Source organism: Hyla sarda, unplaced genomic scaffold, assembly GCF_029499605.1.
Source record: "Hyla sarda isolate aHylSar1 unplaced genomic scaffold, aHylSar1.hap1 scaffold_768, whole genome shotgun sequence".
NCBI lineage: Eukaryota > Metazoa > Chordata > Amphibia > Anura > Hylidae > Hyla > Hyla sarda.
This window is the reverse complement of record NW_026610791.1, coordinates 128,225-151,028: the sequence shown is the minus strand read 5'-3', so window position 1 is coordinate 151,028 and position 22,804 is coordinate 128,225. Positions and strand designations below refer to the sequence as shown.

The following is a 22,804-nucleotide window of genomic DNA, read 5'->3' as shown; positions in this document are numbered from 1 at the left end:
GGGGTAGGGGTGTGGCGCGATATTGGGGAAGGGATGAGATTTTATATTTCTTCATAAGCATTAATCTTATTTTGTCAATTAGGAACATTCAGCACCCACCCGCTATCAAGGCAGCTGCCTATCATGTCATGCCCTACCTGCACAGGTGTGCTGGCTACTCAAATGATCCAATTAAGGAGGCCATTTAGTCAGCAGCAGCAGAAGTCCTGTGCCTGGACGCTCCAACAGGGGCCAGACACAAGCAGAAGCAGAAGCAGCAGAAGCAGCAGCAGCACCACCTTTTGTTTTTTGGCTGCAGCAGCAGCAAGGCCCACAGGGCTGGCTAGCTGGCTAGCCAGCAAGCAGGTAGCAATGAAAGTAGGAATCTTTCTTTTTAACCCTGTAAGGGGGTGGTGCACTGTACCCGAAGATACTGCCATATCGGGTCAATGCATAGGGCGACGGAAGCAAGCTTCGAAATCGGCCCCCGTTCTCAAAAATCCATTTAATATATGGTCCCCAGATAGGGGACGTATCAGATATTAAACTGATAAGAACAGATTTTTTTTTTTTTTTTCTATCTAAAGCCGAGGAACGTGCTTTCGATTCACCCAAAGTGCAAGAAAAAGTGCAAACGTGTTACACTAAAAAAAAACGTGCACAAAGGATGCGGTCTATCGCAAGCCCTTCTCCGATAGGAGAGAGGCCCCCCAACAAACCTTACCCTTCACCTCCGGACCAAAAGGTACCTGCGAGGTTCCAGGTTCGATGTCCCTTTTCGCCGAAGCTACTAGGGGACCACAAATGCTCCCGGCATCCCCCTTGGCGTTGGCCAAGGTATCTGCCCGCAGAGCCGATTACGGTAGGTACCCTGCCAAAGCAGGAGTACCCGGGGTGTTTGCAGGGAGGTGCGGAACCTAATGGCCACACACACCTCCCCTAGACCGCCAGGAGGGACACCCAGAAGGGCTACCGCATCCTGACAAATCCTGTGAACACACAACACGCAAAAAGTGACACAGTGAGACAAAAAAGAAATAAATAAGTGAATGTGTGCAGATATACTGCCCGGACATCCGGCCGGATCTATAAAAATTTCTCTGATCCTAGCCAGAAGGCCGGGAATCAAGAGGTGAGTGCCACAAGGTGAAGAGATTATGGTGCCCGTGCTTCAACTCAGTGAGCCTATTCTCCCAGTGAGTTTCGGCACCTCGGGGTCACCACTCCCCGAGGCACAAAAGTACCTCGGCTCTAGACCCTCTCAGCCTCATGGCGAGACCCGGAGGGAACAGGTCACATCGGGGCAGCCGTCGAGCTGATTCCTCAGAACCAGCCCCGGAAAGCCCTGGTACACCTGCATCCTCCATGCAGCACCCATCCCCACCAGCATGAAAACTGATAAGAACAGATACTACACTTGATCTTAGCCAAAAGGCCGAGAAGCGATAACCGTGAAAGGGGCGGGCCCAACAAGGTCCCCTTCATGGGCACTATCACTGCTTGCTGTCAGGGAGGCTGCCAGACAATTTTCCATGCACACTCTGGGCTGGGGGGCAGTCAACCACCAGTACACACAGCAGAACCTAAACCCATACCATTATTGCTAAGCAGCAAGACAGGGGCCCATTGCACTCCCACGGGGCCTTTTTAAATGCAATCCATAACCCGGATTTGCCAGGAACCCTTCTTACTCCTCCTACTTGCATGTGACACTGGGCTTAGGATCTGCATAGGAAACACACACACAAGCACACACCTACCTTTGTTGCCTGCAGATGCCTCCTTGGCTGTCCCCAAACGGTATCAAACCAACACCCACGGGAAGCTGTAAGCATAGAGGACATGCCTGCACCCCATTGGACTTACCTGTGTGGGTTAAATCCGGGTTATTTGACAACCTATGGCGGTGATGGTTCTGCTCAGGCAGAGCAGTGCTGATGCTCCTCATAAAGCTGTCGCTGCTGTGAAGGTTCTAGGTGACATCACAAATCCCTTTGGTTACATACACAACAAAGCTGGGTTGTTGTTGTTTACACTCTGCAAGGCCTGTGGAAGTGAGTGACATCATAGCACTGTAGTTCTGAGGGTTCAAGATGGATGCAACAATCTCCTGTTGCTTCTATGAAGGCCGTAATAGACGACATCACCAAACAGCTCCATAGTCACATACACAGCAAAGGAGAGATGTTGTTTACACCTAGTGATGTCAGTGGTATTGAGTGACATCACAGCACAGTGCTAAGGCTCCTGGGCCTGGACACAGCAGCGGCTGCAATATCTCAACGGAGAATACGTTTATATCTATGTGTGTGTGTGCGCATATATATATATATATATATATATATATATATTTCTCCGCCGAAATCACTTTTAAACCCATTTCCACCTTTTTTTCCCTTCTCTTCCTCTTACTTTTTTTTCACGTTTTTTTACGTTTTTCTCCTTTTCGCCTCTTTTCTGGGCGTATTATTCTTCTTTTTCTTCTTTTTTTTCGTCTAATGCATACCCCATCAGTGCAGCAATGCTTATTCAATACCGCCAGCAGATGGAGACACTGGGGGATAATTTTCTAAGGATTTATACTGATTTTTCCTGTCTGAATTTGTCGCACAGAAAGTTGCAGGCCAAATATGTGTGACATTTCTGCGACTTTAGCTTCTAGAGCATTTTTACAACATTATACATAGGTGCTGAATACATAAAAAGTGACTGTTCAGCGACAGACAAGTCGCATCGGCTGAAAGTAGGCCAGAATGTCAGTCCATGTTGGAGCAGGTTTAGATACAGTCTAAAGCATAGATCTCAAAGTCTGTGCACAGAATTTAGCAAGGGCCTCGCACCTTCTGATGCATCAGGTAGGTGCACAATAGCATAGCCTAACCCTCTGTACTTTGGTCTATATTGATGCGGGACATAGACAGCCAGCTGATGACCAATCCATTAGTGCAATGGATGGCTGGAAGCATTTGTCTTTGCCTTTGCAATACCACAGAAGCAATGCATGGTCAATGTACAGCAATGACACACCTGTGTGAACAGCCAGGAGACCCCCCCCCCCCCCCCCCATGTTATGTTACATAGTTACATAGTTAGTACGGTCGAAAAAAGACATATGTCCATCACGTTCAACCAGGGAATTAAGGGGTAGGGGTGTGGCGCGATATTGGGGAAGGGATGAGATTTTATATTTCTTCATAAGCATTAATCTTATTTTGTCAATTAGGAACATTCAGCACCCACCCGCTATCAAGGCAGCTGCCTATCATGTCATGCCCTACCTGCACAGGTGTGCTGGCTACTCAAATGATCCAATTAAGGAGGCCATTTAGTCAGCAGCAGCAGAAGTCCTGTGCCTGGACGCTCCAACAGGGGCCAGACACAAGCAGAAGCAGAAGCAGCAGAAGCAGCAGCAGCACCACCTTTTGTTTTTTGGCTGCAGCAGCAGCAAGGCCCACAGGGCTGGCTAGCTGGCTAGCCAGCAAGCAGGTAGCAATGAAAGTAGGAATCTTTCTTTTTAACCCTGTAAGGGGGTGGTGCACTGTACCCGAAGATACTGCCATATCGGGTCAATGCATAGGGCGACGGAAGCAAGCTTCGAAATCGGCCCCCGTTCTCAAAAATCCATTTAATATATGGTCCCCAGATAGGGGACGTATCAGATATTAAACTGATAAGAACAGATACTACACTTGATCTTAGCCAAAAGGCCGAGAAGCGATAACCGTGAAAGGGGCGGGCCCAACAAGGTCCCCTTCATGGGCACTATCACTGCTTGCTGTCAGGGAGGCTGCCAGACAATTTTCCATGCACACTCTGGGCTGGGGGGCAGTCAACCACCAGTACACACAGCAGAACCTAAACCCATACCATTATTGCTAAGCAGCAAGACAGGGGCCCATTGCACTCCCACGGGGCCTTTTTAAATGCAATCCATAACCCGGATTTGCCAGGAACCCTTCTTACTCCTCCTACTTGCATGTGACACTGGGCTTAGGATCTGCATAGGAAACACACACACAAGCACACACCTACCTTTGTTGCCTGCAGATGCCTCCTTGGCTGTCCCCAAACGGTATCAAACCAACACCCACGGGAAGCTGTAAGCATAGAGGATATGCCTGCACCCCATTGGACTTACCTGTGTGGGTTAAATCCGGGTTATTTGACAACCTATGGCGGTGATGGTTCTGCTCAGGCAGAGCAGTGCTGATGCTCCTCATAAAGCTGTCGCTGCTGTGAAGGTTCTAGGTGACATCACAAATCCCTTTGGTTACATACACAACAAAGCTGGGTTGTTGTTGTTTACACTCTGCAAGGCCTGTGGAAGTGAGTGACATCATAGCACTGTAGTTCTGAGGGTTCAAGATGGATGCAACAATCTCCTGTTGCTTCTATGAAGGCCGTAATAGACGACATCACCAAACAGCTCCATAGTCACATACACAGCAAAGGAGAGATGTTGTTTACACCTAGTGATGTCAGTGGTATTGAGTGACATCACAGCACAGTGCTAAGGCTCCTGGGCCTGGACACAGCAGCGGCTGCAATATCTCAACGGAGAATACGTTTATATCTATGTGTGTGTGTGCGCATATATATATATATATATATATATATATATATATATATATATTTCTCCGCCGAAATCACTTTTAAACCCATTTCCACCTTTTTTTCCCTTCTCTTCCTCTTACTTTTTTTTCACGTTTTTTTACGTTTTTCTCCTTTTCGCCTCTTTTCTGGGCGTATTATTCTTCTTTTTCTTCTTTTTTTTCGTCTAATGCATACCCCATCAGTGCAGCAATGCTTATTCAATACCGCCAGCAGATGGAGACACTGGGGGATAATTTTCTAAGGATTTATACTGATTTTTCCTGTCTGAATTTGTCGCACAGAAAGTTGCAGGCCAAATATGTGTGACATTTCTGCGACTTTAGCTTCTAGAGCATTTTTACAACATTATACATAGGTGCTGAATACATAAAAAGCGACTGTTCAGCGACAGACAAGTCGCATCGGCTGAAAGTAGGCCAGAATGTCAGTCCATGTTGGAGCAGGTTTAGATACAGTCTAAAGCATAGATCTCAAAGTCTGTGCACAGAATTTAGCAAGGGCCTCGCACCTTCTGATGCATCAGGTAGGTGCACAATAGCATAGCCTAACCCTCTGTACTTTGGTCTATATTGATGCGGGACATAGACAGCCAGCTGATGACCAATCCATTAGTGCAATGGATGGCTGGAAGCATTTGTCTTTGCCTTTGCAATACCACAGAAGCAATGCATGGTCAATGTACAGCAATGACACACCTGTGTGAACAGCCAGGAGACCCCCCCCCCCCCCCCATGTTATGTTACATAGTTACATAGTTAGTACGGTCGAAAAAAGACATATGTCCATCACGTTCAACCAGGGAATTAAGGGGTAGGGGTGTGGCGCGATATTGGGGAAGGGATGAGATTTTATATTTCTTCATAAGCATTAATCTTATTTTGTCAATTAGGAACATTCAGCACCCACCCGCTATCAAGGCAGCTGCCTATCATGTCATGCCCTACCTGCACAGGTGTGCTGGCTACTCAAATGATCCAATTAAGGAGGCCATTTAGTCAGCAGCAGCAGAAGTCCTGTGCCTGGACGCTCCAACAGGGGCCAGACACAAGCAGAAGCAGAAGCAGCAGAAGCAGCAGCAGCACCACCTTTTGTTTTTTGGCTGCAGCAGCAGCAAGGCCCACAGGGCTGGCTAGCTGGCTAGCCAGCAAGCAGGTAGCAATGAAAGTAGGAATCTTTCTTTTTAACCCTGTAAGGGGGTGGTGCACTGTACCCGAAGATACTGCCATATCGGGTCAATGCATAGGGCGACGGAAGCAAGCTTCGAAATCGGCCCCCGTTCTCAAAAATCCATTTAATATATGGTCCCCAGATAGGGGACGTATCAGATATTAAACTGATAAGAACAGATACTACACTTGATCTTAGCCAAAAGGCCGAGAAGCGATAACCGTGAAAGGGGCGGGCCCAACAAGGTCCCCTTCATGGGCACTATCACTGCTTGCTGTCAGGGAGGCTGCCAGACAATTTTCCATGCACACTCTGGGCTGGGGGGCAGTCAACCACCAGTACACACAGCAGAACCTAAACCCATACCATTATTGCTAAGCAGCAAGACAGGGGCCCATTGCACTCCCACGGGGCCTTTTTAAATGCAATCCATAACCCGGATTTGCCAGGAACCCTTCTTACTCCTCCTACTTGCATGTGACACTGGGCTTAGGATCTGCATAGGAAACACACACACAAGCACACACCTACCTTTGTTGCCTGCAGATGCCTCCTTGGCTGTCCCCAAACGGTATCAAACCAACACCCACGGGAAGCTGTAAGCATAGAGGACATGCCTGCACCCCATTGGACTTACCTGTGTGGGTTAAATCCGGGTTATTTGACAACCTATGGCGGTGATGGTTCTGCTCAGGCAGAGCAGTGCTGATGCTCCTCATAAAGCTGTCGCTGCTGTGAAGGTTCTAGGTGACATCACAAATCCCTTTGGTTACATACACAACAAAGCTGGGTTGTTGTTGTTTACACTCTGCAAGGCCTGTGGAAGTGAGTGACATCATAGCACTGTAGTTCTGAGGGTTCAAGATGGATGCAACAATCTCCTGTTGCTTCTATGAAGGCCGTAATAGACGACATCACCAAACAGCTCCATAGTCACATACACAGCAAAGGAGAGATGTTGTTTACACCTAGTGATGTCAGTGGTATTGAGTGACATCACAGCACAGTGCTAAGGCTCCTGGGCCTGGACACAGCAGCGGCTGCAATATCTCAACGGAGAATACGTTTATATCTATGTGTGTGTGTGCGCATATATATATATATATATATATATATATATATATATATATATATATATTTCTCCGCCGAAATCACTTTTAAACCCATTTCCACCTTTTTTTCCCTTCTCTTCCTCTTACTTTTTTTTCACGTTTTTTTACGTTTTTCTCCTTTTCGCCTCTTTTCTGGGCGTATTATTCTTCTTTTTCTTCTTTTTTTTCGTCTAATGCATACCCCATCAGTGCAGCAATGCTTATTCAATACCGCCAGCAGATGGAGACACTGGGGGATAATTTTCTAAGGATTTATACTGATTTTTCCTGTCTGAATTTGTCGCACAGAAAGTTGCAGGCCAAATATGTGTGACATTTCTGCGACTTTAGCTTCTAGAGCATTTTTACAACATTATACATAGGTGCTGAATACATAAAAAGTGACTGTTCAGCGACAGACAAGTCGCATCGGCTGAAAGTAGGCCAGAATGTCAGTCCATGTTGGAGCAGGTTTAGATACAGTCTAAAGCATAGATCTCAAAGTCTGTGCACAGAATTTAGCAAGGGCCTCGCACCTTCTGATGCATCAGGTAGGTGCACAATAGCATAGCCTAACCCTCTGTACTTTGGTCTATATTGATGCGGGACATAGACAGCCAGCTGATGACCAATCCATTAGTGCAATGGATGGCTGGAAGCATTTGTCTTTGCCTTTGCAATACCACAGAAGCAATGCATGGTCAATGTACAGCAATGACACACCTGTGTGAACAGCCAGGAGACCCCCCCCCCCCCCCCCATGTTATGTTACATAGTTACATAGTTAGTACGGTCGAAAAAAGACATATGTCCATCACGTTCAACCAGGGAATTAAGGGGTAGGGGTGTGGCGCGATATTGGGGAAGGGATGAGATTTTATATTTCTTCATAAGCATTAATCTTATTTTGTCAATTAGGAACATTCAGCACCCACCCGCTATCAAGGCAGCTGCCTATCATGTCATGCCCTACCTGCACAGGTGTGCTGGCTACTCAAATGATCCAATTAAGGAGGCCATTTAGTCAGCAGCAGCAGAAGTCCTGTGCCTGGACGCTCCAACAGGGGCCAGACACAAGCAGAAGCAGAAGCAGCAGAAGCAGCAGCAGCACCACCTTTTGTTTTTTGGCTGCAGCAGCAGCAAGGCCCACAGGGCTGGCTAGCTGGCTAGCCAGCAAGCAGGTAGCAATGAAAGTAGGAATCTTTCTTTTTAACCCTGTAAGGGGGTGGTGCACTGTACCCGAAGATACTGCCATATCGGGTCAATGCATAGGGCGACGGAAGCAAGCTTCGAAATCGGCCCCCGTTCTCAAAAATCCATTTAATATATGGTCCCCAGATAGGGGACGTATCAGATATTAAACTGATAAGAACAGATACTACACTTGATCTTAGCCAAAAGGCCGAGAAGCGATAACCGTGAAAGGGGCGGGCCCAACAAGGTCCCCTTCATGGGCACTATCACTGCTTGCTGTCAGGGAGGCTGCCAGACAATTTTCCATGCACACTCTGGGCTGGGGGGCAGTCAACCACCAGTACACACAGCAGAACCTAAACCCATACCATTATTGCTAAGCAGCAAGACAGGGGCCCATTGCACTCCCACGGGGCCTTTTTAAATGCAATCCATAACCCGGATTTGCCAGGAACCCTTCTTACTCCTCCTACTTGCATGTGACACTGGGCTTAGGATCTGCATAGGAAACACACACACAAGCACACACCTACCTTTGTTGCCTGCAGATGCCTCCTTGGCTGTCCCCAAACGGTATCAAACCAACACCCACGGGAAGCTGTAAGCATAGAGGACATGCCTGCACCCCATTGGACTTACCTGTGTGGGTTAAATCCGGGTTATTTGACAACCTATGGCGGTGATGGTTCTGCTCAGGCAGAGCAGTGCTGATGCTCCTCATAAAGCTGACGCTGCTGTGAAGGTTCTAGGTGACATCACAAATCCCTTTGGTTACATACACAACAAAGCTGGGTTGTTGTTGTTTACACTCTGCAAGGCCTGTGGAAGTGAGTGACATCATAGCACTGTAGTTCTGAGGGTTCAAGATGGATGCAACAATCTCCTGTTGCTTCTATGAAGGCCGTAATAGACGACATCACCAAACAGCTCCATAGTCACATACACAGCAAAGGAGAGATGTTGTTTACACCTAGTGATGTCAGTGGTATTGAGTGACATCACAGCACAGTGCTAAGGCTCCTGGGCCTGGACACAGCAGCGGCTGCAATATCTCAACGGAGAATACGTTTATATCTATGTGTGTGTGTGCGCATATATATATATATATATATATATATATATATATATATATATATATTTCTCCGCCGAAATCACTTTTAAACCCATTTCCACCTTTTTTTCCCTTCTCTTCCTCTTACTTTTTTTTCACGTTTTTTTACGTTTTTCTCCTTTTCGCCTCTTTTCTGGGCGTATTATTCTTCTTTTTCTTCTTTTTTTTCGTCTAATGCATACCCCATCAGTGCAGCAATGCTTATTCAATACCGCCAGCAGATGGAGACACTGGGGGATAATTTTCTAAGGATTTATACTGATTTTTCCTGTCTGAATTTGTCGCACAGAAAGTTGCAGGCCAAATATGTGTGACATTTCTGCGACTTTAGCTTCTAGAGCATTTTTACAACATTATACATAGGTGCTGAATACATAAAAAGCGACTGTTCAGCGACAGACAAGTCGCATCGGCTGAAAGTAGGCCAGAATGTCAGTCCATGTTGGAGCAGGTTTAGATACAGTCTAAAGCATAGATCTCAAAGTCTGTGCACAGAATTTAGCAAGGGCCTCGCACCTTCTGATGCATCAGGTAGGTGCACAATAGCATAGCCTAACCCTCTGTACTTTGGTCTATATTGATGCGGGACATAGACAGCCAGCTGATGACCAATCCATTAGTGCAATGGATGGCTGGAAGCATTTGTCTTTGCCTTTGCAATACCACAGAAGCAATGCATGGTCAATGTACAGCAATGACACACCTGTGTGAACAGCCAGGAGACCCCCCCCCCCCCCCCCCATGTTATGTTACATAGTTACATAGTTAGTACGGTCGAAAAAAGACATATGTCCATCACGTTCAACCAGGGAATTAAGGGGTAGGGGTGTGGCGCGATATTGGGGAAGGGATGAGATTTTATATTTCTTCATAAGCATTAATCTTATTTTGTCAATTAGGAACATTCAGCACCCACCCGCTATCAAGGCAGCTGCCTATCATGTCATGCCCTACCTGCACAGGTGTGCTGGCTACTCAAATGATCCAATTAAGGAGGCCATTTAGTCAGCAGCAGCAGAAGTCCTGTGCCTGGACGCTCCAACAGGGGCCAGACACAAGCAGAAGCAGAAGCAGCAGAAGCAGCAGCAGCACCACCTTTTGTTTTTTGGCTGCAGCAGCAGCAAGGCCCACAGGGCTGGCTAGCTGGCTAGCCAGCAAGCAGGTAGCAATGAAAGTAGGAATCTTTCTTTTTAACCCTGTAAGGGGGTGGTGCACTGTACCCGAAGATACTGCCATATCGGGTCAATGCATAGGGCGACGGAAGCAAGCTTCGAAATCGGCCCCCGTTCTCAAAAATCCATTTAATATATGGTCCCCAGATAGGGGACGTATCAGATATTAAACTGATAAGAACAGATACTACACTTGATCTTAGCCAAAAGGCCGAGAAGCGATAACCGTGAAAGGGGCGGGCCCAACAAGGTCCCCTTCATGGGCACTATCACTGCTTGCTGTCAGGGAGGCTGCCAGACAATTTTCCATGCACACTCTGGGCTGGGGGGCAGTCAACCACCAGTACACACAGCAGAACCTAAACCCATACCATTATTGCTAAGCAGCAAGACAGGGGCCCATTGCACTCCCACGGGGCCTTTTTAAATGCAATCCATAACCCGGATTTGCCAGGAACCCTTCTTACTCCTCCTACTTGCATGTGACACTGGGCTTAGGATCTGCATAGGAAACACACACACAAGCACACACCTACCTTTGTTGCCTGCAGATGCCTCCTTGGCTGTCCCCAAACGGTATCAAACCAACACCCACGGGAAGCTGTAAGCATAGAGGACATGCCTGCACCCCATTGGACTTACCTGTGTGGGTTAAATCCGGGTTATTTGACAACCTATGGCGGTGATGGTTCTGCTCAGGCAGAGCAGTGCTGATGCTCCTCATAAAGCTGACGCTGCTGTGAAGGTTCTAGGTGACATCACAAATCCCTTTGGTTACATACACAACAAAGCTGGGTTGTTGTTGTTTACACTCTGCAAGGCCTGTGGAAGTGAGTGACATCATAGCACTGTAGTTCTGAGGGTTCAAGATGGATGCAACAATCTCCTGTTGCTTCTATGAAGGCCGTAATAGACGACATCACCAAACAGCTCCATAGTCACATACACAGCAAAGGAGAGATGTTGTTTACACCTAGTGATGTCAGTGGTATTGAGTGACATCACAGCACAGTGCTAAGGCTCCTGGGCCTGGACACAGCAGCGGCTGCAATATCTCAACGGAGAATACGTTTATATCTATGTGTGTGTGTGCGCATATATATATATATATATATATATATATATATATATATATATATATATTTCTCCGCCGAAATCACTTTTAAACCCATTTCCACCTTTTTTTCCCTTCTCTTCCTCTTACTTTTTTTTCACGTTTTTTTACGTTTTTCTCCTTTTCGCCTCTTTTCTGGGCGTATTATTCTTCTTTTTCTTCTTTTTTTTCGTCTAATGCATACCCCATCAGTGCAGCAATGCTTATTCAATACCGCCAGCAGATGGAGACACTGGGGGATAATTTTCTAAGGATTTATACTGATTTTTCCTGTCTGAATTTGTCGCACAGAAAGTTGCAGGCCAAATATGTGTGACATTTCTGCGACTTTAGCTTCTAGAGCATTTTTACAACATTATACATAGGTGCTGAATACATAAAAAGCGACTGTTCAGCGACAGACAAGTCGCATCGGCTGAAAGTAGGCCAGAATGTCAGTCCATGTTGGAGCAGGTTTAGATACAGTCTAAAGCATAGATCTCAAAGTCTGTGCACAGAATTTAGCAAGGGCCTCGCACCTTCTGATGCATCAGGTAGGTGCACAATAGCATAGCCTAACCCTCTGTACTTTGGTCTATATTGATGCGGGACATAGACAGCCAGCTGATGACCAATCCATTAGTGCAATGGATGGCTGGAAGCATTTGTCTTTGCCTTTGCAATACCACAGAAGCAATGCATGGTCAATGTACAGCAATGACACACCTGTGTGAACAGCCAGGAGACCCCCCCCCCCCCCCCATGTTATGTTACATAGTTACATAGTTAGTACGGTCGAAAAAAGACATATGTCCATCACGTTCAACCAGGGAATTAAGGGGTAGGGGTGTGGCGCGATATTGGGGAAGGGATGAGATTTTATATTTCTTCATAAGCATTAATCTTATTTTGTCAATTAGGAACATTCAGCACCCACCCGCTATCAAGGCAGCTGCCTATCATGTCATGCCCTACCTGCACAGGTGTGCTGGCTACTCAAATGATCCAATTAAGGAGGCCATTTAGTCAGCAGCAGCAGAAGTCCTGTGCCTGGACGCTCCAACAGGGGCCAGACACAAGCAGAAGCAGCAGAAGCAGCAGCAGCACCACCTTTTGTTTTTTGGCTGCAGCAGCAGCAAGGCCCACAGGGCTGGCTAGCTGGCTAGCCAGCAAGCAGGTAGCAATGAAAGTAGGAATCTTTCTTTTTAACCCTGTAAGGGGGTGGTGCACTGTACCCGAAGATACTGCCATATCGGGTCAATGCATAGGGCGACGGAAGCAAGCTTCGAAATCGGCCCCCGTTCTCAAAAATCCATTTAATATATGGTCCCCAGATAGGGGACGTATCAGATATTAAACTGATAAGAACAGATACTACACTTGATCTTAGCCAAAAGGCCGAGAAGCGATAACCGTGAAAGGGGCGGGCCCAACAAGGTCCCCTTCATGGGCACTATCACTGCTTGCTGTCAGGGAGGCTGCCAGACAATTTTCCATGCACACTCTGGGCTGGGGGGCAGTCAACCACCAGTACACACAGCAGAACCTAAACCCATACCATTATTGCTAAGCAGCAAGACAGGGGCCCATTGCACTCCCACGGGGCCTTTTTAAATGCAATCCATAACCCGGATTTGCCAGGAACCCTTCTTACTCCTCCTACTTGCATGTGACACTGGGCTTAGGATCTGCATAGGAAACACACACACAAGCACACACCTACCTTTGTTGCCTGCAGATGCCTCCTTGGCTGTCCCCAAACGGTATCAAACCAACACCCACGGGAAGCTGTAAGCATAGAGGACATGCCTGCACCCCATTGGACTTACCTGTGTGGGTTAAATCCGGGTTATTTGACAACCTATGGCGGTGATGGTTCTGCTCAGGCAGAGCAGTGCTGATGCTCCTCATAAAGCTGTCGCTGCTGTGAAGGTTCTAGGTGACATCACAAATCCCTTTGGTTACATACACAACAAAGCTGGGTTGTTGTTGTTTACACTCTGCAAGGCCTGTGGAAGTGAGTGACATCATAGCACTGTAGTTCTGAGGGTTCAAGATGGATGCAACAATCTCCTGTTGCTTCTATGAAGGCCGTAATAGACGACATCACCAAACAGCTCCATAGTCACATACACAGCAAAGGAGAGATGTTGTTTACACCTAGTGATGTCAGTGGTATTGAGTGACATCACAGCACAGTGCTAAGGCTCCTGGGCCTGGACACAGCAGCGGCTGCAATATCTCAACGGAGAATACGTTTATATCTATGTGTGTGTGTGCGCATATATATATATATATATATATATATATATATATATATATATTTCTCCGCCGAAATCACTTTTAAACCCATTTCCACCTTTTTTTCCCTTCTCTTCCTCTTACTTTTTTTTCACGTTTTTTTACGCTTTTCTCCTTTTCGCCTCTTTTCTGGGCGTATTATTCTTCTTTTTCTTCTTTTTTTTCGTCTAATGCATACCCCATCAGTGCAGCAATGCTTATTCAATACCGCCAGCAGATGGAGACACTGGGGGATAATTTTCTAAGGATTTATACTGATTTTTCCTGTCTGAATTTGTCGCACAGAAAGTTGCAGGCCAAATATGTGTGACATTTCTGCGACTTTAGCTTCTAGAGCATTTTTACAACATTATACATAGGTGCTGAATACATAAAAAGCGACTGTTCAGCGACAGACAAGTCGCATCGGCTGAAAGTAGGCCAGAATGTCAGTCCATGTTGGAGCAGGTTTAGATACAGTCTAAAGCATAGATCTCAAAGTCTGTGCACAGAATTTAGCAAGGGCCTCGCACCTTCTGATGCATCAGGTAGGTGCACAATAGCATAGCCTAACCCTCTGTACTTTGGTCTATATTGATGCGGGACATAGACAGCCAGCTGATGACCAATCCATTAGTGCAATGGATGGCTGGAAGCATTTGTCTTTGCCTTTGCAATACCACAGAAGCAATGCATGGTCAATGTACAGCAATGACACACCTGTGTGAACAGCCAGGAGACCCCCCCCCCCCCCCCCCCATGTTATGTTACATAGTTACATAGTTAGTACGGTCGAAAAAAGACATATGTCCATCACGTTCAACCAGGGAATTAAGGGGTAGGGGTGTGGCGCGATATTGGGGAAGGGATGAGATTTTATATTTCTTCATAAGCATTAATCTTATTTTGTCAATTAGGAACATTCAGCACCCACCCGCTATCAAGGCAGCTGCCTATCATGTCATGCCCTACCTGCACAGGTGTGCTGGCTACTCAAATGATCCAATTAAGGAGGCCATTTAGTCAGCAGCAGCAGAAGTCCTGTGCCTGGACGCTCCAACAGGGGCCAGACACAAGCAGAAGCAGAAGCAGCAGAAGCAGCAGCAGCACCACCTTTTGTTTTTTGGCTGCAGCAGCAGCAAGGCCCACAGGGCTGGCTAGCTGGCTAGCCAGCAAGCAGGTAGCAATGAAAGTAGGAATCTTTCTTTTTAACCCTGTAAGGGGGTGGTGCACTGTACCCGAAGATACTGCCATATCGGGTCAATGCATAGGGCGACGGAAGCAAGCTTCGAAATCGGCCCCCGTTCTCAAAAATCCATTTAATATATGGTCCCCAGATAGGGGACGTATCAGATATTAAACTGATAAGAACAGATACTACACTTGATCTTAGCCAAAAGGCCGAGAAGCGATAACCGTGAAAGGGGCGGGCCCAACAAGGTCCCCTTCATGGGCACTATCACTGCTTGCTGTCAGGGAGGCTGCCAGACAATTTTCCATGCACACTCTGGGCTGGGGGGCAGTCAACCACCAGTACACACAGCAGAACCTAAACCCATACCATTATTGCTAAGCAGCAAGACAGGGGCCCATTGCACTCCCACGGGGCCTTTTTAAATGCAATCCATAACCCGGATTTGCCAGGAACCCTTCTTACTCCTCCTACTTGCATGTGACACTGGGCTTAGGATCTGCATAGGAAACACACACACAAGCACACACCTACCTTTGTTGCCTGCAGATGCCTCCTTGGCTGTCCCCAAACGGTATCAAACCAACACCCACGGGAAGCTGTAAGCATAGAGGACATGCCTGCACCCCATTGGACTTACCTGTGTGGGTTAAATCCGGGTTATTTGACAACCTATGGCGGTGATGGTTCTGCTCAGGCAGAGCAGTGCTGATGCTCCTCATAAAGCTGTCGCTGCTGTGAAGGTTCTAGGTGACATCACAAATCCCTTTGGTTACATACACAACAAAGCTGGGTTGTTGTTGTTTACACTCTGCAAGGCCTGTGGAAGTGAGTGACATCATAGCACTGTAGTTCTGAGGGTTCAAGATGGATGCAACAATCTCCTGTTGCTTCTATGAAGGCCGTAATAGACGACATCACCAAACAGCTCCATAGTCACATACACAGCAAAGGAGAGATGTTGTTTACACCTAGTGATGTCAGTGGTATTGAGTGACATCACAGCACAGTGCTAAGGCTCCTGGGCCTGGACACAGCAGCGGCTGCAATATCTCAACGGAGAATACGTTTATATCTATGTGTGTGTGTGCGCATATATATATATATATATATATATATATATATATATATATATATATATATCTCCGCCGAAATCACTTTTAAACCCATTTCCACCTTTTTTTCCCTTCTCTTCCTCTTACTTTTTTTTCACGTTTTTTTACGTTTTTCTCCTTTTCGCCTCTTTTCTGGGCGTATTATTCTTCTTTTTCTTCTTTTTTTTCGTCTAATGCATACCCCATCAGTGCAGCAATGCTTATTCAATACCGCCAGCAGATGGAGACACTGGGGGATAATTTTCTAAGGATTTATACTGATTTTTCCTGTCTGAATTTGTCGCACAGAAAGTTGCAGGCCAAATATGTGTGACATTTCTGCGACTTTAGCTTCTAGAGCATTTTTACAACATTATACATAGGTGCTGAATACATAAAAAGCGACTGTTCAGCGACAGACAAGTCGCATCGGCTGAAAGTAGGCCAGAATGTCAGTCCATGTTGGAGCAGGTTTAGATACAGTCTAAAGCATAGATCTCAAAGTCTGTGCACAGAATTTAGCAAGGGCCTCGCACCTTCTGATGCATCAGGTAGGTGCACAATAGCATAGCCTAACCCTCTGTACTTTGGTCTATATTGATGCGGGACATAGACAGCCAGCTGATGACCAATCCATTAGTGCAATGGATGGCTGGAAGCATTTGTCTTTGCCTTTGCAATACCACAGAAGCAATGCATGGTCAATGTACAGCAATGACACACCTGTGTGAACAGCCAGGAGACCCCCCCCCCCCCCCCATGTTATGTTACATAGTTACATAGTTAGTACGGTCGAAAAAAGACATATGTCCATCACGTTCAACCAGGGAATTAAGGGGTAGGGGTGTGGCGCGATATTGGGGAAGGGATGAGATTTTATATTTCTTCATAAGCATTAATCTTATTTTGTCAATTAGGAACATTCAGCACCCACCCGCTATCAAGGCAGCTGCCTATCATGTCATGCCCTACCTGCACAGGTGTGCTGGCTACTCAAATGATCCAATTAAGGAGGCCATTTAGTCAGCAGCAGCAGAAGTCCTGTGCCTGGACGCTCCAACAGGGGCCAGACACAAGCAGAAGCAGAAGCAGCAGAAGCAGCAGCAGCACCACCTTTTGTTTTTTGGCTGCAGCAGCAGCAAGGCCCACAGGGCTGGCTAGCTGGCTAGCCAGCAAGCAGGTAGCAATGAAAGTAGGAATCTTTCTTTTTAACCCTGTAAGGGGGTGGTGCACTGTACCCGAAGATACTGCCATATCGGGTCAATGCATAGGGCGACGGAAGCAAGCTTCGAAATCGGCCCCCGTTCTCAAAAATCCATTTAATATATGGTCCCCAGATAGGGGACGTATCAGATATTAAACTGATAAGAACAGATACTACACTTGATCTTAGCCAAAAGGCCGAGAAGCGATAACCGTGAAAGGGGCGGGCCCAACAAGGTCCCCTTCATGGGCACTATCACTGCTTGCTGTCAGGGAGGCTGCCAGACAATTTTCCATGCACACTCTGGGCTGGGGGGCAGTCAACCACCAGTACACACAGCAGAACCTAAACCCATACCATTATTGCTAAGCAGCAAGACAGGGGCCCATTGCACTCCCACGGGGCCTTTTTAAATGCAATCCATAACCCGGATTTGCCAGGAACCCTTCTTACTCCTCCTACTTGCATGTGACACTGGGCTTAGGATCTGCATAGGAAACACACACACAAGCACACACCTACCTTTGTTGCCTGCAGATGCCTCCTTGGCTGTCCCCAAACGGTATCAAACCAACACCCACGGGAAGCTGTAAGCATAGAGGACATGCCTGCACCCCATTGGACTTACCTGTGTGGGTTAAATCCGGGTTATTTGACAACCTATGGCGGTGATGGTTCTGCTCAGGCAGAGCAGTGCTGATGCTCCTCATAAAGCTGTCGCTGCTGTGAAGGTTCTAGGTGACATCACAAATCCCTTTGGTTACATACACAACAAAGCTGGGTTGTTGTTGTTTACACTCTGCAAGGCCTGTGGAAGTGAGTGACATCATAGCACTGTAGTTCTGAGGGTTCAAGATGGATGCAACAATCTCCTGTTGCTTCTATGAAGGCCGTAATAGACGACATCACCAAACAGCTCCATAGTCACATACACAGCAAAGGAGAGATGTTGTTTACACCTAGTGATGTCAGTGGTATTGAGTGACATCACAGCACAGTGCTAAGGCTCCTGGGCCTGGACACAGCAGCGGCTGCAATATCTCAACGGAGAATACGTTTATATCTATGTGTGTGTGTGCGCATATATATATATATATATATATATATATATATATATATATATATATTTCTCCGCCGAAATCACTTTTAAACCCATTTCCACCTTTTTTTCCCTTCTCTTCCTCTTACTTTTTTTTCACGTTTTTTTACGTTTTTCTCCTTTTCGCCTCTTTTCTGGGCGTATTATTCTTCTTTTTCTTCTTTTTTTTCGTCTAATGCATACCCCATCAGTGCAGCAATGCTTATTCAATACCGCCAGCAGATGGAGACACTGGGGGATAATTTTCTAAGGATTTATACTGATTTTTCCTGTCTGAATTTGTCGCACAGAAAGTTGCAGGCCAAATATGTGTGACATTTCTGCGACTTTAGCTTCTAGAGCATTTTTACAACATTATACATAGGTGCTGAATACATAAAAAGCGACTGTTCAGCGACAGACAAGTCGCATCGGCTGAAAGTAGGCCAGAATGTCAGTCCATGTTGGAGCAGGTTTAGATACAGTCTAAAGCATAGATCTCAAAGTCTGTGCACAGAATTTAGCAAGGGCCTCGCACCTTCTGATGCATCAGGTAGGTGCACAATAGCATAGCCTAACCCTCTGTACTTTGGTCTATATTGATGCGGGACATAGACAGCCAGCTGATGACCAATCCATTAGTGCAATGGATGGCTGGAAGCATTTGTCTTTGCCTTTGCAATACCACAGAAGCAATGCATGGTCAATGTACAGCAATGACACACCTGTGTGAACAGCCAGGAGACCCCCCCCCCCCCATGTTATGTTACATAGTTACATAGTTAGTACGGTCGAAAAAAGACATATGTCCATCACGTTCAACCAGGGAATTAAGGGGTAGGGGTGTGGCGCGATATTGGGGAAGGGATGAGATTTTATATTTCTTCATAAGCATTAATCTTATTTTGTCAATTAGGAACATTCAGCACCCACCCGCTATCAAGGCAGCTGCCTATCATGTCATGCCCTACCTGCACAGGTGTGCTGGCTACTCAAATGATCCAATTAAGGAGGCCATTTAGTCAGCAGCAGCAGAAGTCCTGTGCCTGGACGCTCCAACAGGGGCCAGACACAAGCAGAAGCAGAAGCAGCAGAAGCAGCACCACCTTTTGTTTTTTGGCTGCAGCAGCAGCAAGGCCCACAGGGCTGGCTAGCTGGCTAGCCAGCAAGCAGGTAGCAATGAAAGTAGGAATCTTTCTTTTTAACCCTGTAAGGGGGTGGTGCACTGTACCCGAAGATACTGCCATATCGGGTCAATGCATAGGGCGACGGAAGCAAGCTTCGAAATCGGCCCCCGTTCTCAAAAATCCATTTAATATATGGTCCCCAGATAGGGGACGTATCAGATATTAAACTGATAAGAACAGATACTACACTTGATCTTAGCCAAAAGGCCGAGAAGCGATAACCGTGAAAGGGGCGGGCCCAACAAGGTCCCCTTCATGGGCACTATCACTGCTTGCTGTCAGGGAGGCTGCCAGACAATTTTCCATGCACACTCTGGGCTGGGGGGCAGTCAACCACCAGTACACACAGCAGAACCTAAACCCATACCATTATTGCTAAGCAGCAAGACAGGGGCCCATTGCACTCCCACGGGGCCTTTTTAAATGCAATCCATAACCCGGATTTGCCAGGAACCCTTCTTACTCCTCCTACTTGCATGTGACACTGGGCTTAGGATCTGCATAGGAAACACACACACAAGCACACACCTACCTTTGTTGCCTGCAGATGCCTCCTTGGCTGTCCCCAAACGGTATCAAACCAACACCCACGGGAAGCTGTAAGCATAGAGGACATGCCTGCACCCCATTGGACTTACCTGTGTGGGTTAAATCCGGGTTATTTGACAACCTATGGCGGTGATGGTTCTGCTCAGGCAGAGCAGTGCTGATGCTCCTCATAAAGCTGTCGCTGCTGTGAAGGTTCTAGGTGACATCACAAATCCCTTTGGTTACATACACAACAAAGCTGGGTTGTTGTTGTTTACACTCTGCAAGGCCTGTGGAAGTGAGTGACATCATAGCACTGTAGTTCTGAGGGTTCAAGATGGATGCAACAATCTCCTGTTGCTTCTATGAAGGCCGTAATAGACGACATCACCAAACAGCTCCATAGTCACATACACAGCAAAGGAGAGATGTTGTTTACACCTAGTGATGTCAGTGGTATTGAGTGACATCACAGCACAGTGCTAAGGCTCCTGGGCCTGGACACAGCAGCGGCTGCAATATCTCAACGGAGAATACGTTTATATCTATGTGTGTGTGTGCGCATATATATATATATATATATATATATATATATATATATATATATATTTCTCCGCCGAAATCACTTTTAAACCCATTTCCACCTTTTTTTCCCTTCTCTTCCTCTTACTTTTTTTTCACGTTTTTTTACGTTTTTCTCCTTTTCGCCTCTTTTCTGGGCGTATTATTCTTCTTTTTCTTCTTTTTTTTCGTCTAATGCATACCCCATCAGTGCAGCAATGCTTATTCAATACCGCCAGCAGATGGAGACACTGGGGGATAATTTTCTAAGGATTTATACTGATTTTTCCTGTCTGAATTTGTCGCACAGAAAGTTGCAGGCCAAATATGTGTGACATTTCTGCGACTTTAGCTTCTAGAGCATTTTTACAACATTATACATAGGTGCTGAATACATAAAAAGCGACTGTTCAGCGACAGACAAGTCGCATCGGCTGAAAGTAGGCCAGAATGTCAGTCCATGTTGGAGCAGGTTTAGATACAGTCTAAAGCATAGATCTCAAAGTCTGTGCACAGAATTTAGCAAGGGCCTCGCACCTTCTGATGCATCAGGTAGGTGCACAATAGCATAGCCTAACCCTCTGTACTTTGGTCTATATTGATGCGGGACATAGACAGCCAGCTGATGACCAATCCATTAGTGCAATGGATGGCTGGAAGCATTTGTCTTTGCCTTTGCAATACCACAGAAGCAATGCATGGTCAATGTACAGCAATGACACACCTGTGTGAACAGCCAGGAGACCCCCCCCCCCCCCCATGTTATGTTACATAGTTACATAGTTAGTACGGTCGAAAAAAGACATATGTCCATCACGTTCAACCAGGGAATTAAGGGGTAGGGGTGTGGCGCGATATTGGGGAAGGGATGAGATTTTATATTTCTTCATAAGCATTAATCTTATTTTGTCAATTAGGAACATTCAGCACCCACCCGCTATCAAGGCAGCTGCCTATCATGTCATGCCCTACCTGCACAGGTGTGCTGGCTACTCAAATGATCCAATTAAGGAGGCCATTTAGTCAGCAGCAGCAGAAGTCCTGTGCCTGGACGCTCCAACAGGGGCCAGACACAAGCAGAAGCAGAAGCAGCAGAAGCAGCAGCAGCACCACCTTTTGTTTTTTGGCTGCAGCAGCAGCAAGGCCCACAGGGCTGGCTAGCTGGCTAGCCAGCAAGCAGGTAGCAATGAAAGTAGGAATCTTTCTTTTTAACCCTGTAAGGGGGTGGTGCACTGTACCCGAAGATACTGCCATATCGGGTCAATGCATAGGGCGACGGAAGCAAGCTTCGAAATCGGCCCCCGTTCTCAAAAATCCATTTAATATATGGTCCCCAGATAGGGGACGTATCAGATATTAAACTGATAAGAACAGATACTACACTTGATCTTAGCCAAAAGGCCGAGAAGCGATAACCGTGAAAGGGGCGGGCCCAACAAGGTCCCCTTCATGGGCACTATCACTGCTTGCTGTCAGGGAGGCTGCCAGACAATTTTCCATGCACACTCTGGGCTGGGGGGCAGTCAACCACCAGTACACACAGCAGAACCTAAACCCATACCATTATTGCTAAGCAGCAAGACAGGGGCCCATTGCACTCCCACGGGGCCTTTTTAAATGCAATCCATAACCCGGATTTGCCAGGAACCCTTCTTACTCCTCCTACTTGCATGTGACACTGGGCTTAGGATCTGCATAGGAAACACACACACAAGCACACACCTACCTTTGTTGCCTGCAGATGCCTCCTTGGCTGTCCCCAAACGGTATATCAAACCAACACCCACGGGAAGCTGTAAGCATAGAGGACATGCCTGCACCCCATTGGACTTACCTGTGTGGGTTAAATCCGGGTTATTTGACAACCTATGGCGGTGATGGTTCTGCTCAGGCAGAGCAGTGCTGATGCTCCTCATAAAGCTGTCGCTGCTGTGAAGGTTCTAGGTGACATCACAAATCCCTTTGGTTACATACACAACAAAGCTGGGTTGTTGTTGTTTACACTCTGCAAGGCCTGTGGAAGTGAGTGACATCATAGCACTGTAGTTCTGAGGGTTCAAGATGGATGCAACAATCTCCTGTTGCTTCTATGAAGGCCGTAATAGACGACATCACCAAACAGCTCCATAGTCACATACACAGCAAAGGAGAGATGTTGTTTACACCTAGTGATGTCAGTGGTATTGAGTGACATCACAGCACAGTGCTAAGGCTCCTGGGCCTGGACACAGCAGCGGCTGCAATATCTCAACGGAGAAT

The 22,804-nt window shown here is 46.7% G+C and overlaps 10 non-coding genes and 1 pseudogene across 10 annotated transcripts; all 11 read right to left on the bottom strand.

The window, feature by feature from the left end:
* Positions 1–387: 387 nt before the first annotated feature.
* Positions 388–571, bottom strand: LOC130345932 (U2 spliceosomal RNA). Its single transcript, XR_008884329.1, has one exon. It is a non-coding gene; the product is annotated as a U2 spliceosomal RNA (small nuclear RNA).
* A 695-nt stretch (positions 572–1,266) lies between these two features.
* Positions 1,267–1,426, bottom strand: LOC130345936 (U2 spliceosomal RNA; annotated as a pseudogene).
* Positions 1,427–3,507: 2,081 nt separating this feature from the next.
* On the bottom strand, positions 3,508–3,698 carry LOC130345916 (U2 spliceosomal RNA). Its single transcript, XR_008884317.1, has one exon. It is a non-coding gene; the product is annotated as a U2 spliceosomal RNA (small nuclear RNA).
* Positions 3,699–5,787: 2,089 nt separating this feature from the next.
* Positions 5,788–5,978, bottom strand: LOC130345914 (U2 spliceosomal RNA). The gene has a single exon (XR_008884315.1). It is a non-coding gene; the product is annotated as a U2 spliceosomal RNA (small nuclear RNA).
* A 2,096-nt stretch (positions 5,979–8,074) lies between these two features.
* Positions 8,075–8,265, bottom strand: LOC130345913 (U2 spliceosomal RNA). The gene has a single exon (XR_008884313.1). It is a non-coding gene; the product is annotated as a U2 spliceosomal RNA (small nuclear RNA).
* A 2,095-nt stretch (positions 8,266–10,360) lies between these two features.
* Positions 10,361–10,551, bottom strand: LOC130345912 (U2 spliceosomal RNA). The gene has a single exon (XR_008884312.1). It is a non-coding gene; the product is annotated as a U2 spliceosomal RNA (small nuclear RNA).
* A 2,089-nt stretch (positions 10,552–12,640) lies between these two features.
* On the bottom strand, positions 12,641–12,831 carry LOC130345911 (U2 spliceosomal RNA). Its single transcript, XR_008884311.1, has one exon. It is a non-coding gene; the product is annotated as a U2 spliceosomal RNA (small nuclear RNA).
* A 2,092-nt stretch (positions 12,832–14,923) lies between these two features.
* LOC130345910 (U2 spliceosomal RNA) lies at positions 14,924–15,114 on the bottom strand. Its single transcript, XR_008884310.1, has one exon. It is a non-coding gene; the product is annotated as a U2 spliceosomal RNA (small nuclear RNA).
* A 2,095-nt stretch (positions 15,115–17,209) lies between these two features.
* LOC130345989 (U2 spliceosomal RNA) lies at positions 17,210–17,400 on the bottom strand. Its single transcript, XR_008884383.1, has one exon. It is a non-coding gene; the product is annotated as a U2 spliceosomal RNA (small nuclear RNA).
* Positions 17,401–19,484: 2,084 nt separating this feature from the next.
* LOC130345988 (U2 spliceosomal RNA) lies at positions 19,485–19,675 on the bottom strand. The gene has a single exon (XR_008884382.1). It is a non-coding gene; the product is annotated as a U2 spliceosomal RNA (small nuclear RNA).
* Positions 19,676–21,767: 2,092 nt separating this feature from the next.
* LOC130345987 (U2 spliceosomal RNA) lies at positions 21,768–21,958 on the bottom strand. The gene has a single exon (XR_008884381.1). It is a non-coding gene; the product is annotated as a U2 spliceosomal RNA (small nuclear RNA).
* Positions 21,959–22,804: the final 846 nt, after the last annotated feature.